Genomic DNA, 21,180 nt, shown 5'->3' with positions numbered 1-21,180 from the left:
CTGGGTCTTCTCCGTGGCCTCCTACCGGTTGGACGTGCCCTAAACACCTCCCTAGGGAGGCGTTCGGGTGGCATCCTGACCAGATGCCCGAACCACCTCATCTGGCTCCTCTCGATGTGAAGGAGCAGCGGCTTTACTTTGAGTTCCTCCCGGATGGCAGAGCTTCTCACCCTATCTCTAAGGGAGAGCCCCGCCACCCGGCGGAGGAAACTCATTTCGGCCGCTTGTACCCGTGATCTTATCCTTTCGGTCATGACCCAAAGCTCATGACCATAGGTGAGGATGGGAACGTAGATCGACCGGTAAATTGAGAGCTTTGCCTTCCGGCTCAGCTCTTTCTTCACCACAACGGATCGGTACAACGTCCGCATTACTGAAGACACCGCACCGATCCGCCTGTCGATCTCACGATCCACTCTTCCCTCACTCGTGAACAGGACTCCTAGGTACTTGAACTCCTCCACTTGGGGCAGGGTCTCCTCCCCAACCCGGAGATGGCATTCCACCCTTTTCCGGGCGAGAATCAAATCAAATCAACTTTATTTAAAAAGCACATTTAAAATTTACCACAGGGGTAGCCAAAGTGCTGCACAAAGGACAGGTTGAAAGATAATACGAGGACCGAGCAAACAACACAACACAAACAGAACATGACAAAAAATAAACAAATAAAACATAAAAACAGGTTCACAGCAGGTGTATAATGGGGCGCCATTGCAGGATGGATATCACTTAGTGTTAAAAGCCAAGGAATAAAAGTATGTTTTTAAGAGAGATTTAAAAACAGGAAGAGAGGAGGCTTGTCTAACACAGAGTTAGGTCCTTCCAGAGCTTGGGAGCAGCAGCAGTGAAAGCTCTGTCACCTCTAAGCTTCAGCCTTGTGTCAGGGATCGTCAGTAGCAGCTGATTGGCTGATCTTAGGGATGGAGTGGGGCAGTAAGGCTGAAGGAGGTCGGAGAGATATGTTGGCGCGAGGTTGTTTAGACATTTAAAAGCAAACAGAAGGAGTTTAAAATTGATTCGATAACGCACAGGGAGCCAGTGAAGGGACGCTAATATGGGGGTGATGTGCTCACGTCTGCGGGTCTGAGTTCTGCACGAGCCGCAGGCCTGGCTAATGCCTACATTGTAGTAGTCTAAACGATTCGAGATAAAGGCGTGAATTAATTTCTCGAGGTCATGTCCTGACAAAAGCGGTTTCACTTTCACTATTTGGCGTAATTGAACGTCGTTGCTGATTTGTTTTTCGAATTTAAAATCCGAATGGAACTTTACCCCCAGGTTTGTGACACAGTCGCTGAGATACGGGGGGTCAGAGTGCCGAGGTCAACGTTGGGGGCGGGAGAGCGACTTGGACCGAACAACATAACTTCTGTTTTGTCTTCATTTAGACCAATGGTTCCCAAACTTTTGCAGGCTGGCGCCCCCCTTTGGCTCCCCAATGAATTCCTAGCGCCCCCCCCCCCCCCTCCTCCCACAGACACATATGGAAACAAACACCTCTTTCTTGATATTTGGTATGCTGCAATTTGAAAAGAGAAAGGTTAAACACAATTGTGTATTTCACAAATAAAACCCAATTTGGTAAACCAATTTATTTTTTTTAGCAGTTTTAACTGTTTCAGCAACATAGAATGGTAAAATAAACATTCCATCAGTAACCTTCATTGTCTCACACTTAATATTAATGGGATGGATGTGCTTGGTGCAGGGACATAAGCTTCTCAACATCAGGCTGGAACTCACTAAGAAGAAGTCGTAGATCCCCCGCGGTCAGTAATTTTCAGTCGGTTTCTTTGCTTGGAAAGAAGCAAGGCGACTGCACTGAAGCCCGTTCTACTAAATATGATGTTGGCGTGTGGTAACCGGACCCTGATGCGTCGTCCACTGACTCGTCCTGCTGCACGGGTTGTGTACAAATCGTCAAACAAACGTTCGAACTTCTGACTTCGACTTCGGACTGCCGCCCCCCTACCGCCCCCTTCTTCCTCACCGCCCCCTCAGATCTTTCCACCGGTACCGCCCACTTTGGGAACCACCGATTTAGACTGAGGAAGTTAGCTGAAAGCCAGGCTTTGAGTAGGACGTCCTCCTTTAGATCCCATCCATCCATCATCTTCCGCTTATCCGAGGTCGGGTCGCGGGGGCAACAGCCTAAGCAGGGAAACCCAGACTTCCCTCTCCCCAGCCACTTCGTCTAGCTCTTCCCGGGGGATCCCGAGGCGTTCCCAGGCCAGCCGGGAGACATAGTCTTCCCAACGTGTCCTGGGTCTTCCCCGTGGCCTCCTACCGTTTGGACGTGCCCTAAACACCTCCCTAGGGAGGCGTTCGGGTGGCATCCTGACCAGATGCCCGAACCACCTCATCTGGCTCCTCTCGATGTGAAGGAGCAGCGGCTTTACTTTGAGTTCCTCCCGGATGGCAGAGCTTCTCACCCTATCTCTAAGGGAGAGCCCCGCCACACGGCGGAGGAAACTCATTTCGGCCGCTTGTACCCGTGATCTTATCCTTTCGGTCATGACCCAAAGCTCATGACCATAGGTGAGGATGGGAACGTAGATCGACCGGTAAATTGAGAGCTTTGCCTTCCGGCTCAGCTCCTTCTTCACCACAACGGATCGGTACAACGTCCGCATTACTGAAGACGCCGCACCGATCCGCCTGTCGATCTCACGATCCACTCTTCCCTCACTCGTGAACAAGACTCCTAGGTACTTGAACTCCTCCACTTGGGGCAGGGTCTCCTCCCCAACCCGGAGATGGCACTCCACCCTTTTCCGGGCGAGAACCATGGACTCGGACTTGGAGGTGCTGATTCTCATTCCGGTCGCTTCACACTCGGCTGCGAACCGATCCAGCGAGAGCTGAAGATCCCGGTCAGATGAAGCCATCAGGACCACATCATCTGCAAAAAGCAGAGACCTTATCCTGCGGTTACCAAACCGGAACCCCTCAACGCCTTGACTGCGCCTAGAAATTCTGTCCATAAAAGTTATGAACAGAATCCCGTCTTGTTTTATTATATATCGCTGCCTTTGCACCTGTCAATGTTTACATTACATTAAAGGCCTACTGAAAGCCACTACTACCGACCATGCAGTCTGATAGTTTATATATCAACGATGAAATATTAACATTGCAACACATGCCAATACAGCCTTTTTAGTTTACTAAATTGCAGTTTTAAATTTTGTTGAAAACGTCGCGGTATGATGATGCGTATGATGTGTGACGTCTCGGGTTATTTTCCAGCCCGATCCAAGCTATAAGTAGTCTGCTTTAATCGCATAATTACACAGTATTCTGGACATCTGTGTTGCTGAATCTTTTGCAATTTGTTCGATGAATAATGGAGAAATCAAAGAAGAAAGATGTAGGTGGGAAGCAGTGTATTGCAGCTGCTTTTAGCAACACAAAAAAAGCCGGTGTTTCCTTGTTTACATTCCCGAAAGTGAAGCTTTACTATGGATCAGAGCGGTCAAGTGAAAATGGTTAAATATTATTGTCATTTAAGTAGGTAGACATATTTATGTTGCAATTTACTGTTTGTGTCTTCTCTTTGTCTACGCATAGGAGAGTGCAAAACAAAATTTTGATTCCTTTGTATGTCTTTACATGTAAAGAAATTGACAAATAAAGCTGACTTGACTTGATATGTCGACCGGCAGGTTTCGGTGAGAAAATTGTGGTAATAAGTCGGCTCTTACTGTAGACATGAGCGGAGCTTGCGTCCTCCTGCAGCTGCGGACTTTCGTACCTCCTCCCACTAGAGACACTGGCGCTCACCACACCCGTGGCCACACGCCTCCCGACTTTCAGGTACCATATAATCTCACTAAAACACTAGTAACACAATAAGTAGATAAGGGATTTTCCAGAATTATCCCAGTAAATGTGTCTAATAACATCTGAATCGCTCCCACTGCCCTGTCTTTTTTTTTTTCTTTCTAGTCCTTCACTCTCACTATCCTCATCCACAAATCTTTCATCCTCGCTCAAATTAATGGGGAAATTGTCGCTTTCTCGGTCCGAATCGGTCTCGCTGCTGGTGGCTATGATTGTAAGCAATGTGAGGATGCGAGGAGCTCCACAACTCGTGACGTCACGCGCATATTGTCTGCTACTTCCGGTACAGGCAAGGCTTTTTTATTAGCGACCAAAAGTTGCGAACTTTATCGTCGATGTTCTCTACTAAATCTTTTCAGCAAAAATATGGCAATATCGCGAAATGATCAAGTATGACACATAGAATGGACCTGCTATCCCGCTAACAGTTCGAGATGCCACCTCAGTAGAAGCATTAAAACTCATTTGTATACTCTAGCCTTTAAATAGACTCCCTTTTTAGACCAGTTGATCTGCCGTTTCTTTTCTTTCTCTCCTATGTCCCACTCTCCCTTGTGGATGACGTACTGGCTGTCCAGAGTCGGGACCCAGGATGGACCGCTCGTCCAGAGTCGGGACCCAGGATGGACTGCTTGCCTGTGTATCAGCTTGGGGACATCCCTGCGATGCTGGTCCGCCTCCGCTTGGGATGGTTTCCTGCTGGCTCCGCTGTGAACGGGACTCTCGCTGCTGTGTTGGATCCGCTTTGGACTGGACTCGTGCGGCTGTGTTGGATCCATTATGGATTGAACTTTCACAGTATCATGTTAGACCCGCTCGACATCCATTGCTTTCGTCCTCTCCAAGGTTCTCATAGTCATCATTGTCACCGACGTCCCACTGGGTGTGAGTTTTCCTTGCCCTTATGTGGGCCTACCGAGGATGTTGTAGTGGTTTGTGCAGCCCTTTGAGACACTCGTGATTTAGGGCTATATAAGTAAACATTGATTGATTGATTAAATAAAAAAATCTCATTTCAGTAGGCCCTTCAATCGAGGAAAAAAATCCTGACTTTGGAGCAATGTTCACAGACTGCAGTATTTGGCTCTCCATTCAATGCAATAGTTTTCCGTATTGGGACCATGATTTCGGTCCTGACTTGTTCACCGGTCCTCTTATTGGAAGGTACTTTTCCTCGTTGATGTCGCCAGAAGGGTAGAAATACAAGAACACACACACACACACACACACACACACACACACACACACACACACTACAACTCCAACTCCTCCTCTATTAAATCCACCGGCGGCCGAGATTATTCCCGTGTGCATTTTATAAAATTGACTGGGTAAAAAAAGATAAAAAGTAAAAGTAGATCATAAAAAAGATCATTATCTATGCACATAAACACGCTTTAATGTGCAGGGAGGTAGTAAGGATACATTTTCCTCCGACATCAGTGATACTTTACATCAAAATGAAATTAAGGTAATGTTCTCTTTCACATTCCTGTCCTTTAGCAGGGAAATATACGCTTGCCAATAAAGATGTACTGTAGCTGACAAAAGTGAGTAGAGCAGAACTTTTTTTGCACTATATTATCTCAAGGGGACAGAACGGTACTAATGACACTTGGATATGCTTTAGAGTAGTCACTGTAAAGTAGTGCTGGGAGTGTTGGTTTTGTGATATTGGTATTTTTATACTTGGTATAGAGTACTCCCCTGAAGCATTAATACTACCGTACTTTCTGGACCATAGGGCGCACCGGACTATAAGGCGCACTGCCAATGAACGGGTGTATTCAGGTCTTTTTTCACACTATAGGCGCATTAAAGGGATCATATTATAATTTTTTTCAAAATGTAAAACATTATCTTGTGGTTTACAAACATGAAAAAAAAAAAAAATGAAAGAGGATTTTGTGATGCCAAAAAATATAGACGTAATCACAATAGCATCGACTCGATACACTCCTGTACTTAGTATCATTACAGTAGATGTCAGGTGTAGATCCACCAATGGCGTTTGTTTACATTTTGACGCTGGTGATCTATGGTGTGTAATGAAGCATGTTTAGCTCTTCCTCATCCTGCAGGGATGATACTTGTAAGAAACGTACTATATCTGTCGCCATGGAGGCGAGGATTAGTGATTAGCTAGCTAGCCATGACTTGAAGCACCTCTTTCTGAGGGCGTTTCAGTGTTGTAGCTTCACCTTTATCTTTAGTTTTTAAGCCAAAATGCGTCCCTTCTTCCTTTTCTGTATCCACACTGTGTCTGCTTGTAAGTACTCCGTGGTTTTGCGCTGCCGAACATGCTCGTCTGCTCATAAACCAGCAATGACATGACTACGACGGGGGCACGGTATTGTACCGTGTATGACTCATTAGTATTGCGGTACAGCCGTAGTTAGTAGTATTTTTTATTTCTTTTATTGCATTTCCCTGTGCTTGTTTTGTACATTTCCCTGTTGCACTCTACCTTAGATTTCTGTACATTAAACACACCTTAACCAGCAAGGTGTCTTCTGCCTTTTTAGGTCATGACCTCCACTGTCAGGATTAGGACTATGGGATAATTTGTTTCCCCGATGCAAAGGGAAATTTGCACGAGCCAGACGTGATCGTGAGTACATTTTTTTATTTAATAATCTAGTATACTAAAAAAAGGGCAAACAAAGGGCGTGCACAATGGCGGTGCAAAAACTGGGCTATGAAACAAAAGACTAGTACAAAGGCTACAAACTATAAACATGAAATGCAAAAACTTGCACTGTGGCATGAATAACAAACCAAAAACGTACGTGGTTTGGACAGAAATAATAAACAGCGTGGCACGGCATGAAGAAATTGAGGAATACTCATGGCATGGAAGGAGTTGAAGGGTAATGTGGGAAGTTGCCAGGCCGACTACCTACTCTGGCTTAAATACTAACTGTGATCATTGCAAACAGGTGTGCGGGCTGAGGACAGGGGGCGTGACATGAGGGCTAGGTGAAAATTAATGAGTTGTCATGGTAGCAAGCGCAAAACAGGAACTGAGTGTCCAAAAAACAAAACATAACATAGGCGTGACATCCACTGAGAAGAGCATTCCTTTTTTTCCATCGTATTAAACATTTCTTCTGTCAAAGGATAAAATTTAAAAATATCATCACAATATATTCCCTAATAAATGCACATCATTTATTAGTCCAAAATTTGGTAACTGTTTTAAGGAAAGGCCAGTCCGGGTTTATTCCAGCGAGCACACCTGTCGGAGTCTCCTCACTCCTCTTTGCACTGATGTATGAATTGACCAGATCATTGACTTTACAACAAGCGCTGAGATAACCATCTGCAATTAAGGCGAAAGCATGTACGGGCAAATTAAATTGCCTGATTAATTTGTGTTCACACATGGTTCATCACACGTGTCAGTGACAGCCCTTGTTAGAATGTGATTTTTATTTTAAAGTGCCAGTGGATGTAGTGATGACGAAACGTTTGTAAAATACAAATCTAGAAAACAATTGAAGTACAGCATGTATATATATATATATATATATATATATATATATATATATATATATATATATATATATGTATATATACATATATATATATATATACATGTATATATTACCTCGCCTTCCGCCTGATTGTAGCTGAGATAGGCACCAGCGCCCACCGCGACCCCCCCCCCCAAAAAAAGGGAATAAGCAGTTGAAAATGTATGGATATATATTTATATATATATATATATATATATATATATATATATATATATATATATACATAAATATATGCGTATATACATAAATATATACAGTATAAATATGTGTATGCATATGCATGTGTGTATATATGTATGTGTATATATATTATGTGTATATGTATATGTACATATATGTGTGTGTATATATGTTTATATATACATGCGTGTATATATGTATATATGTGTGTATATGGATATGGATATAAAGTACTATCTATCTATCTATCGATCTAATATATATATATATATATATATGTATATATATATATATATATATATATATATATATATATATATATATATATATGTATATATATATATATATATATAATATGCATGTATATATATATATATATATATATATATATATATATATATATATAATATGCATGTGTATATATGTGTACCTCGCCCCATCCTTTCTTGTGAAAGACTGAGCATGTTTTGAGAAGCTGTTTGTATACCCAATCACGGCACCCACCTGTTCCCACTTAGCCTGCACACCTGTGGGATGTTCCAAAAAAGTGTTTGATGAGCATTCCTCAATTTTATCAGTATTTATTGCCACCTTTCCCAACTTGTTTGTCACGTTTTGCTGGCATCAAATTCTAAAGTTAATGATAATTTGCAATAACATTTCTTTTTATCAGTTTAAACATCAAATATGTTGTCTTTGTAGCATATTCAACTGAATATGGGTTGAAAATGATTTGCAAATCATTGTATTCTGTTTATATTTACATTAATCACAATTTCCCCACTCAGATATATATATATATATATATATATATATATATATATATATATATATATATATATATATATATATATATATATATATATATATATATATATATATATATATATATATGTGTTTGTGTGTAGTGAAGGCCAATTTGGTCACCTTTTTTTGACTTAAGTGCAGAAAAGTGTATTCTCTTGACAAACATCTTACTGTATATGCAGCTCTTGTGTGACTGTCCCAATGAAGACAACATTTTTTTCCACGGTCTTACTTAATTTGCTGCAGTTTTCTTTGTCATCTTGCTGATTATATGTCCAAGAAACATGCGTGGCCTGAAGAGAAAATCATTGAAATGCATAGCACACGTTCAATACCAAAAGATATGTTTTTGTTGGTTTCATTGCTGAAAAGCTTATTTGTTCTCCACATGCTCCACACACTGTTTGTGCCCCGGAAGGTTTTTGTTTTCAGTTGCTACGCTAATGATGGCTTGTTTACTCGATTGCTGGGAAACGCTTGTTTGTGAGATATAGCTTTGAATCAAAGCTTTGTTTTTCACAGTACATTCTGCAGCAAAAGTCCTGAATTGACTCACACCCGGTGGGTATTATTGTTCATCATTTGCGGTGTCTGCAAATGATGAACAATATACAGAAAAATATATGTATTTTTCTGTATATTTTGGAAAAAAATATATATTTGAGACAATATATATTGTTTTTCTGGAGGCTGGTACAGTACGCCGCCACCAGGGGGCCCAGCAGGTACCTTAACTGTGCTGTATATATATATATATATATATATATATATATATATATATATATATATATATATATGTGTAGGTGTGGGATCAATCACAAGACTACTTCATCTCTACAGAACTGTTTCATGAGGGGTTCCCTCAATCATCAGGAGATTTTAATGGAAGCATTCACATACAATGGTTTATATAGGGCACAGAGTGGGTGGGTACAGGCAGGCGTAGGGGCGTGGTGATTGGCTCATGTGTTACCTAGGAGGTGTTTCCGTCTGTGGCGGCATGTTGAAATGATTTCACTGCGCTTGTTGAGGGATGATAGATCTGGGTGATATATGATAAACAGTTTCTCTTTTAAGCATAGGTTGCATCTTTTATTACCACTGTTGTAAGGTGTGCTGGATGCAAGAATTTGCCATGTTATTGAATATTCAACATTATTGTCTTGGAGGTTCCAAATGTGCTTGCTGAGTTCTGTAGAATTCCGCAAAGTTTGGTTTCTAAAGGAGGCCTTGTGATTGTTCCATCTGGTTTTAAACGCTCCTTCGGTTAATCCTACGTACGTGTCGGATGTGTTAATGTCCTTGCGTGTTACCTTTGCTTGGTAAACGACTGATGTTTGTAAGCACCCCCCGTTGAGAGGGCAATCAGGTTTCTTGCGACAGTTACATTCCTTATTGGTTTCAGAGTCGTTTAGTCTGGGGGTTGGCAGTCCTTTTGCAATTGCTTTGTTGTGGTTTGAAATGATTTGTTGTATGTTATCCATACAGCTGTAGCTCAATTTAATGTTGTTCTTATTGAATATTTTTCTTAGGGTGTTGCCTTTGGGGAAGTGTTTGTCGATCAAAGTGAGGAACCTGTGGCCAATATTGGTTGAGACGTTTTTGCTGAATGGTGGATTGTACCAGATGATGTTGTTTCGTTTTCTGCTCTTTTTATATATATATATATATATATATATATATATATATATATATATATATATATATATATATATATATATATATATATATATATATATATATATATATATATATATATGTATATATATATATATATATATATATGTACATATATATATATATATGTACATATATATATATTTTTTTTTTACTTGGGACTTCCCGGGGGTGGAATTTTGGATGCTGGCAGGCCCGTGGGCCGTAATTTGGGGACCCCGGGTTTAGACTATCACAATGCCCTGCTCCCTGGCCTTGCCAAAACAATCTCAGAATCTAAAATTATCACAAAACTCAGCTGCACGCGTGCTGACGAGGACCAGAGGGCTGTAGCACATTAACCCAGTTTTAAAGCCTTGCCAAAACAATCTCAGAAATCTGAAATTATCACAAAACTCAGCTACACGCGTTCTGACGAGACGGACCAGAGGGCTGTCGAACATTACCCCAGTTTTAAAGCCTTGCCAAAACAATCTCAGAAATCTGAAATTATCATAAAACTCAGCTGCCAGCGTGCTGACGAGGACCAGAGGGCTGTAGCACATTACCCCAGTTTTAAAGTCGCTGCATTGGCTCCCTGTCTGCTTCAAGGTCGATTATAAAACGTCTTAATGGCCTTGCGCCTTCTTATCTATCTGACCTGCTTTTGCCGTATCAACTCTCACGGATCCTAAGGTCCTTTGGCACTGGCCTTTTATCTTTACCAAATACCGGAACCAAGACCCTCGGTGAGGTGGCATTTAGCCGCTGTGGCCCCCACCTGTGGAACAGCTTGCCAGAGAGCCTCAGGACCGCAGAGAGCTTGGAAATGTAAAAAAAGGCTAAAGACACAAGTTTTTTCTATCATGTTAAATTCTTGTTTTTAATTATTTTATTGTGTTTTTTTCTATATTATTAATATTAATATTAGTACCATCATGTTTTTAAATGTATTAATGCAGTGGTCCCCAACCACCGGGCCGTGGCCCGATTGGTACCGGGCCGCAGAAGAATCTTTTATTTATTTTTATTTAACATAAAAAACACAATATACACTTAAAATTAGTGCACCAACCACAAAAACCTCCCTTTTTCATGACAAAGAAAGAAAAAAAAAAAAGGGTTCCCCCCCACCTCCCACCTGGGCCACGGGACAAATTATCAAATTATTAAGCGTTGACCGGTCCGCGGATAAAAAAAGGTTGGGGACCACTGTATTAATGTATTATTTATATATTAATGTAATATTGTTTTTTTTTTTTAATCATGTTTCATACGTTTTTTTTAGATGGCTTTCATTTTTTTATTTTTAAGCCTCAAATGTGGCGTTTTTTCTCACATCTTCAGTGCCATGCCATGTTTTGTTTTTGCTTTGTTATTCGTGTGTGAAAATGTATGTGTGTATGTGTGTGTGTTTTCTTAATTTCTTCTATTTTCTTTTTTCTCTACATAACTTTGTTTGCCACTTGCCCGCATATGAAAAGTGCTTCATGAATAAGGTTTGATTGGATTTACCCGCAGACAACGGCTGGGTTTGCACATGGCATCACGTCTGATTACTTGCGTGCAAACAGGCATATTATTCGTACCGGAAAGTCAAGTAAAAGCAGGGTAAAAATGCTGCATTCATGTGCTGTTCTTGTCTGTAGATACCATTTACAAAAGGAATTTTATCAAAAGTTTAAAAAAAAAAAAGTTGTTGGAAAAAAAACAACAAAAAGGCTGAGAAAGGTGGCTGCTGTGCTGAACCTGTCGCTCTCCTGTTGGTTCTAGCGGAAGCGAAAGCCATTTATCAACAACACCCAGAAACGCAGCCGGCTTCATTGGGCTCGAGCTCATCTAAGATGGACTGATGCAAAGCGGAGAAGTGTTCAGTGGTCTAAGAAGTCCGCATTTTGTATTTTTTTTGGAAACTGTGGACGTTGTGTCCTTCGGAACAAACAGGAAAAGAACCATCCGGATTTTTGAAGGCGCAAAGTTTAAAAGCTGATGGTATGGGGATGTATCAGTGCCCAAGGCATGGGTAACTTACACATCTGTGAAGACACCAATAATGCTGAAAGGTACATACAGGTTATGGAAGAACATATTTGCCATCCAAGCAACGTTATCATGAACACCCCTGCTTATTTCAGCAAGACGATGTCAGGCCACGCGTTACAACAGTAGGGCTTCATAGTAAAAGAGTGCGGGTACTAGAGTGGCCTGCCTGTATTCCTAACCTGTCTCCCATTGAACATGTGTGGTGCATTAAGAAGCCTAAAATACCACAACGGAGACCCCGGACCGTTGAACAACTCAAGCTGTAAAACAAGCCAGAATGGGAAAGAATTCCACCTGAGAAGCTTCAAAAATTGGGCGTGTATGATTGCCCAAGGCATGGGTAACTTACACATCTGTGAAGGCACCATTAATGCTGAAAGGTACATACAGGTTATGGAAGAACATATTTGCCATCCAAGCAACGTTATCATGGACGCCCCTGCTTATTTCAGCAAGACGATGCCAAGCCACACTTTAAAACAGCAGGGCTTCGTAGTAATAGGGTGCGGGTACTAGACTGGTCTGCCTGTAGTCCAGACCTGTCTCCCATTGAAAATGTGTGGTGCATTATGAATCGTAAAATACCACAACGGAGACCCCGTAATGTTGAACAACTTAAACTGTACATCAAGAAAGAATGGGAAATAATTTGAAAGGAGCCATTGTTGACAGGTAATGGATTTGTGTGATGCAATGTTTATCATCTTTAGAAATTTTCATCATTTATTGTATAACATTAGAGACATATAGATTCCTACAAGCCCCGTTTCCATATGAGTTGAGAAATTGTGTTGGATGTAAATATAAACGTAATACAATGATTTGCAAATCGTTTTCAACCCATATTCAATTGAATGCACTACAAAGACAAAATATTTGATGTTCTAACTCATAAACTTTATTTTTTTTTGCAAATAATAATTAATTTACAATTTCATGGCCACAACACGTGCCAAAGTAGTTGGGAAAGGGCATGTTCATCACTTTTTCTTTTAACAACACTCAATAAACGTTTGGGAACTGAGGAAACAAATTGTTGAAACTTTTAAAGTGGAATTCTTTCCCATTCTTGTTTTATGTAGAGCTTCAGTCGTTCAACAGTCCGGGGTCTCCGCTGTGGTATTTTATGCTTCACAATGCGCTGCACATTTTCGATGGGAGACAGGTCTGGACTGCAGGCGGTCCAGGAAAGTACCCCCACTCTTTTTTTATGAAGCCACGCTGTTGAAACACATGCTGAATGTGGCTTGGCATTGTCTTGCTGAAATAAGCAGGGGCGTCCATGAAAAAGACGGCACTAAGATGGCAGCATATGTTGTTCCAAAACCTGTATGTACCTTTCAGCATTAATGGTGCCTTCACAGATGTGTAAGTTACCCATGCCTTGGGCACTAAAGCACCCCCATACCATCACAGATGCTGGCTTTTGAACTTTGCGTCGATAACAGTCTGGAAGATTCGCTTCCCATTTGGTCCGGATGACACGATGTCGAATATTTCCAAAAACAATTTGAAATGTGGACTCGTCAGACCACAGAACACTTTTCCACTTTGCATCAGTCCATCTTAGATGATCTCTGGCCCAAGAAAACCGGTGGCGTTTCTGGATGTTGTTGATAAATTGCTTTAGCTTTGCATAGTAGAGCTTTAACTTGCACTTACAGATGTAGCGACGAACTGTAGTTAGTGACAGTGGTTTTCTAAAGTGTTCCTGAGCCCATGTGGTGATATCCTTTAGAGATTGATGTCGGTTTTTGATACTGAGGGATCCAAGGTCATGGTCAGTCAATGTTGGTTTCCGGCCATCCCGTTTATGTAGAGTGATTTTTCCAGATTCTCTGAACCTTTTGATGATATTATGGACCGTGGATGTTGAAATCCCTAAATTTCTTGCAATTGCACTTTGAGAAACGTTGTTCTTTAACTGTTTGACTATTTGTTCACGCAGTTGTGGACAAAGGGGTGTACCTCGCCCCATCCTTTCTAGTGAAAGACTGAGCATTTTTTTTAGGAAGGTGTTTTTATACCCAATCATGGCACCCACCTGCTCCCAATTAGCCTGCACACCTGTGGGATGTTCCAAATAAGCGTTTGATGAGCATTCCTCAACTTTATCAGTATTTATTGCCAACTTCGTTGTCACATGTTGCTGGCATGAAATTGTAAATTTAATGATTATTTGCAAAAAAGAAAATGTTTATCAGTTTGAACATCAAACATGTTGTCTTTGTAGCATATTCAACTGAATATGGGTTAAAAATGATTTGCAAATCATTGTATTCCGTTTATATTTACATCTAAAATGATTTCCCAACTCATATGGAAACGGGGTTTGGATTTTAAATTGCTCGAAAAGTTCTCAACATTTTTTTCTCAGGGTAGAATTGTTATAGATAAAAGCTTAACGTTCGTGCGTGTATGTGTGTGTGTGTGTGTGTGTGTTTGTGTGTGTGTGCATGAGCGACTGTCATGAACTGGCTCCTTGCCTCCGCAATTAGTCCCTCTGTTGGAGGGAAACCGCGTGAGCACCTCGCACTTCATCCCGATCAGCCTAAAGTTGCCTGGGGAAAGTCATGAGCAAGGTCACTGTGGGGAAAGTGCTGCCTGGAATAAACGTCACATTAGGATTGGGGTGAATGTTGCCTTTTACTCGTGCGTGTTGTGGGATGAGGAGCGATCACATACAAATGGACCCTCACCTGACCTTTGAGGCTCAAATAGAACAACTGTGCAAGACCTCCTTCTCCCACCTCAGGAACATTGCTAAACTCCGCCCCTCACTCACTCTCTCTGATGCCGAGAGGCTCGTCCACGCCTTGGTCTCCTCCAGGCTCGACGACTGCACAGGCTTCCTGTTCCACTCAGGATTGAATACAAAGTCTCCCTGCTAACTCACCAGTGCCTCCATGGAAATGCCCCCCTCTACCTCAAAGAACTACTCACCCCCAAATCCTCCACACGACAACTCCACTCCAAACAGGCTGACCGCCTTCAACCTCCAAGGACTAAGCTACGAAATATGGGGGACCGGGCTTTCTGCTCCGCTGCTCCCTGACCACCTGAGGGCACCTCAGACGGTGGATGCTTTTAAAAAATGCTTAAAAACTGTTTTTTCAAAAAAAGCCTTTTTATAGGTATAGCTCGGTTGGTAGAGTGGCCGTGCCAGCAACTTGAGGGTTGCAGGTTCGATTCCCGCTTCCGCCATCCTAGTCACTGCCGTTGTGTCCTTGGGCAAGACACTTTACCCACCTGCTCCCAGTGCCACCCACACTGGTTTAAATGTAACTTAAATATTGGGTTTCACTATGTAAAGCGCTTTGAGTCACTAGAGAAAAGCGCTATATAAATATAATTCACTTCAATTCACTTATGGATATATGCATACTAGTTCTTGTTATTGGGCTGTTCTAGTTTTGTATTTTATTTATTTGTATTATCTTTTTATTATTATTATTATTATTATTATTATTATTATTATTTTTAATACACTGTAGCACTTTGAGGTTGTTTGCTCAATGTAAAGTGCTTTTTACAAAAAAAATCTATTATTATTATTACAAACCCCGTTTCCATATGAGTTGGGAAATTGTGTGAGATGTAAATATAAACGGAATACAATGATTCGCAAATCCTTTTCAATCCATATTCAGTTGAATAAGCTACAAAGACAAGATATTTGATGTTCAGACTCATAAACTTTATTCTTTTTTTGCAAATAAAAATTAACTTAGAATTTTATGGCTGCAACATGTGCCAAAGTAGTTGGGAAAGGGCATGTTCACCACTGTGTTACATCACCTTTTCTCTTAAAAACACTTAATAAACGTTTGGGAACTGAGGAAACTAATTGTTGAAGCTTTGAAAGTGGATTTCTTTCCCATAATTGTTTTATGTAGAGCTTCAGTCGTTCAACAGTCCGGGGTCTCCGCTGTCCTATTTTACGCTTCATCATGCGCCACACATTTTCCATGGGGGACAGGTCCGGACTGCAGGCGGGCCAGGAAAGTACCCGCACTCTTTTACTACGAAACTACGCTATTGTAACACGTGGCTTGGCATTGTCTTGCTGAAATAAGCAGGGGCGTCCATGATAACGTTGCTTGGATGACAACATATGTTTCTCCAAAACCTGTATGGACCATTCAGCATTAATGGTGCCTTCACATATGTGTAAGTTACCCATGCCTTGGGCACTAATGCACCCCCATACCATCACAGATGCTGGTTTTTGAACTTTGCGCCTATTACAATCTGGATGGTTATTTCCCTCTTTGTTCCGGAGGACACCACGTCCACAGTTTCCAAATATAATTTGAAATGTGGACTCGTCAGACCACAGAACACCTTTCCACTTTGCATCAGTCCATTTTAGATGAACTCGGGCCCAGAGCGTTCCTTGGTGTTGTTGATAAATGGGATTTGTTTTGCATAGCAGAGTTTTAACTTGCACTTACAGATGTAGCAACCAACTGTAGTTACTAACAGTGGTTTTATGAAGTGTTCCTGAGCCCATGTGGTGATATCCTTTACACGCTTTACACGGTTTTTGATGCAGTACCGCCTGAGGGATCAAAGGTCCGTAATATCATCGCTTACGTGCAGTGATTTCTCCAGATTCTCTGAACTTTTGGATGATCTTACGGACCGTGGATAGTAAAATCCCTAAATTCCTTGCAATAGCTCGTTGAGAAATGTTGTTCTAAAACTGTTCGACATTTTGCTTACAAAGTGGTGACCCTCACCCCATCCTTGTTTGTGAATGACTTAGCATTTCATGCAAGCTGATTTTATACCCAATCATGGTACCTACCTGTTCTCAATCATCCTGCACACCTGTGGGATGTTCCAAATAATAAATCAGTATTTGTTGCCACCGTTCCCAACTTCTTTGTCACGTGTTGCTGGCATGAAATTCTAAAGTCAATGATTATTTGCAAAAAATATGTTGTCTTTGTAGAATATTCAACTGAATATGGGTTGAAAATGATTTGCAAATCATTGTATTCCGTTTATATTTACATCTAACACAATTTCCCAACTCATATAAAAGCAGGGTTTGTATTATTATTCATGTGTTTTTGTGTATTTAGCAGATTTTAGCACCTATTTATTCCATTGCATTGATCCAATGTTGGTTCTATCTTACTAATGTGGCCCACTTTCTTCAGGGGGAGTCCGGGGCTTTCCTATCGCCTAAAACCCTCTTGCCCTAAGTGTGTGTATGTGTGTGTGTGTGTGTGTGTGCTGACATTGGGCCGAGGGAGCAGTGTGCTAATAGAAAGTCTATTGACTGGGCCAGTCACTCATGGCTGCTATAATAGCTCCTGGGCCACTCTGGACGCCAGTCGATAACTGCTGCTTGTCTCTCTCACTAGTGGTGTGAGACTTCTTCCAGCGCCACAGCAAAATTAAATGTTTGATCGACCACCTTCAAGACGCAGTTTGTGGTGCGTGTTTGTCTGTAGCCATCCATCCATCCATCCATCATCTTCCGCTTATCCGAGGTCGGGTCGCGGGAGCAGCAGCCTAAGCAGGGAAGCCCAGACTTCCCTATCTCCAGCCACTTCGTCTAGCTCTTCCCGGGGGATCCCGAGGCGTTCCCAGGCCAGCCGGGAGACATAGTCTTCCCGACGTGTCCTGGGTCTTCCCCGTGGCCTCCTACCGGTTGGACGTGCCCTAAACACCTCCCTAGGGAGGCGTTCGGGTGGCATCCTGACCAGATGCCCGAACCACCTCATCTGGCTCCTCTCGATGTGGAGGAGCAGCGGCTTTACGTTGAGTTCCTCCCGGATAGCAGATCTTCTCACCCTATCTCTAAGGGAGAGCCCCGCCACACGGCGGAGGAAACTCATTTCGGCCGCTTGTACCCGTGATCTTATCCTTTCGGTCATGACCCAAAGCTCATGACCATAGGTGAGGATGGGAACGTAGATCGACCGGTAAATTGAGAGCTTTGCCTTCCGGCTCAGCTCCTTCTTAACCACAACGGATCGATATAACGTCCGGATTACTGAAGACGCCGCACCGATCCGCCTGTCGATCTCACGATCCACTCTTCCCCCACTCGTGAACAAGACTCCTAGGTACTTGAACTCCTCCACTTGGGGCAGGGTCTCCTCCCCAACTCGGAGATGGCACTCCACCCTTTTCCGGGCGAGAACCATGGACTCGGACTTGGAGGTGCTGATTCTCATTCCGGTCGCTTCACACTCGGCTGCGAACCGATCCAGTGAGAGCTGAAGATCCCGGTCAGATGAAGCCATCAGGACCACATCATCTGCAAAAAGCAGAGACCTAATCCTGCGGTCACCAAACCGGAACCCCTCAACGCCTTGGCTGCGCCTAGAAATTCTGTCCATAAAAGTTATGAACAGAATCGGTGACAAAGGACAGCCTTGGCGGAGTCCAACCCTCACTGGAAATGTGTTCGACTTACTGCCGGCAATGCGGACCAAGCTCTGGCACTGATCGTACAGGGAGCGGACCGCCACAATAAGACAGTCCGATACCCCATACTCTCTGAGCACTCCCCACAGGACTTCCCGAGGGACACGGTCGAATGCCTTCTCCAAGTCCACAAAGCACATGTAGACTGGTTGGGCAAACTCCCATGCACCCTCAAAAACCCTGCCGAGAGTATAGAGCTGGTCCACAGTTCCACGACCAGGACGAAAACCACACTGTTCCTCCTGAATCCGAGGTTCGACTATCCGGCGAAGACTCCTCTCCAGTACACCTGAATAAACCTTACCGGGAAGGCGGGAAGTCATTTCCTTTTTAATTTTTTAACCTTCCACCGAGGGGTTTATTGCCTTTGTTAGCAGTATTGATGCCGAGGACCAAAAAACAAACAAACTACTGTTTTTCGTCCATAATGTGCTCGGGATTATAAGGCGCATAAAATGGTTCATGTGTCTTCTCCCAGTGACTTTTGTTGTAGTTTTTAGCGTTTCCATTGAGAGTCTACGGCAGGGGTGTCACACTAATTTTAGATCGGGGGGGCCATATGGAGAAAAATCTTCTCCCAAGTGAGCCGGACCGGTGAAATCACGGCATGATAACTGTTATGCCCCACAATGTTATTTTCTAAGACACCCAGTGGTGGAAATCAGTTTTGCAGTTTTTGATCTGTTTTGACTCTCCTGTCTTGCCGTAGTCCGCTTAGTGTGGGTTTGTTTCAGAGAGCAGTTGTCAAACAAACAGCACTGCAGGCTTTTATTCGACTATTCGACTTTGAAGACCTAAACCTGTAAGTTTATATAAATACAATATTGTGACACATTATTTGTGCATTTTCATGTTAAAACTGCTTTAGTAAGATATTTGTGCCCATTGTTGAAAGCTAATTACCGGCAGTATTTGTTGAATTGGATGTTAAATAGGCTACATAGCAGACTTCTATATTGGTTTATATAGCTTTATACACATGTATGTTGTATATAGGCATATGCTATATATATATATATGTATATATATATATATATATATATATATATATATATATAAAGAGTTCATACACAAAAACCGATAAACGCCATTTTGATAAAGTTTAGCCCAGCCTTGGTAATATATAGTCCGCCACTTCTATTGTGGTATACCGAAATCAATTTGTTTGCAAATGCGGACAAATGCCGCTTTTAACGTCATTTAGTTCAGCGATTTATTGCAAAGGCCGATAAGCGCCATGGATCATCTACCACAAAAGCCGATATATCCGTTTGCCCAACCAGCGCTGCAGTACGGGATCACGTGACAAACAAACGGGGGTCGCGCACGGACTCACTCAGTGTTGTTATCCACGCATGAATAATTTGGAAGCTTCTCCTGTGAACAAAACTGTTAAACCAGCGAAAAAAACTGACGTGTTGAAGTTATTATTTGATGTTGGCGCTAGCACGCGTGTCCGTGAGTTTTACACCGCTGCGTTAAACGATGTTGTCGAGCATGGAGCTAATGTCGATAGCGATGATGAGTGAGCTGTTATCTGCACAGGAGTTTTTTTGATAGGCAAACCAGGTTGAGCATTTGTGCTTGTTTTATTAATAAAACATTGTCTTCTTTGCAACAGTTTTTTTGTTTTTTCATTTTGTGCTGAAAAGCACAAGGTAAATATGTGAGGTCACAGTTCCAGAAAAGCATGTCCGGTTATCAAGTACGAAAAAACAATGTTCGCAGGGACAGCTAGATTTTTACGTACCAAGGGATCCAAACTGTTAAATAATGAAGTAAAGAAATGTGAACAGTTGTTACGTTGAAATGTGGCTTTCGATAAATTTCACGTTCTGTTTTTCTCTCTATATCTTGAATATTATGCGAAATAACGACCGCAAAGAAAACGATTTTGGAGATATCTGTTTTTGCGACATATCATAATTTGGATATATCTGCTTTTGACGTAAAACCACATCAAACACTCTTACTTGAAAGCCATTCATTACATCAGCATTTTTTAAAAGTTTAGGCTTTCATGACTTGCGTATGTTGATATTAAATAAACCATGGTATGCTTGTACATGTACCGGCAACACCAGCAGGCAGAAAATCGTTAATATACAGAATCGGTCAAAATTGTTTTATCTGCTTTTGCATATGAACTCTTCATATATATATATATATATACATATATATATATATATATGTGTATGTGTATATATATATATATATATATATATATATATATATATATATATATATATGTATATATATATATATATATATATATATATATATATATATATATATATATATATATATGTATATATATGTATATATTAGGGGTGGGCAAATTTGTGCGTTAATTATGAGTTAACTCATTAATCTATTAACACCGACAATTATTTTATTGCACATTTGCGTATGTTATTTACATGCTTTTATTTTGTTAACGCCTTTTCTTAACAAGATGCCATTGCCCGGCGTCGAGGGGCTCTTGGTAAAGATGGAACATTTGGCAAAAATACCGGACAATTCTGCAAATTTCATGGCTGGCTCACAGCGTGGTCACTCCGGGATCACTTACGACCGCCAGACAATTCTGGATGTGGATAGATCGGGCCGTTTTGGACTGATTACGCGTGCTTGCTAGACCGGCTAGCTAGCATGGGAATAC

Source organism: Nerophis ophidion, linkage group LG09, assembly GCF_033978795.1.
Source record: "Nerophis ophidion isolate RoL-2023_Sa linkage group LG09, RoL_Noph_v1.0, whole genome shotgun sequence".
In the NCBI taxonomy this organism is placed as follows: domain Eukaryota; kingdom Metazoa; phylum Chordata; class Actinopteri; order Syngnathiformes; family Syngnathidae; genus Nerophis; species Nerophis ophidion.
Note: the sequence above shows the minus strand (reverse complement) of the source record.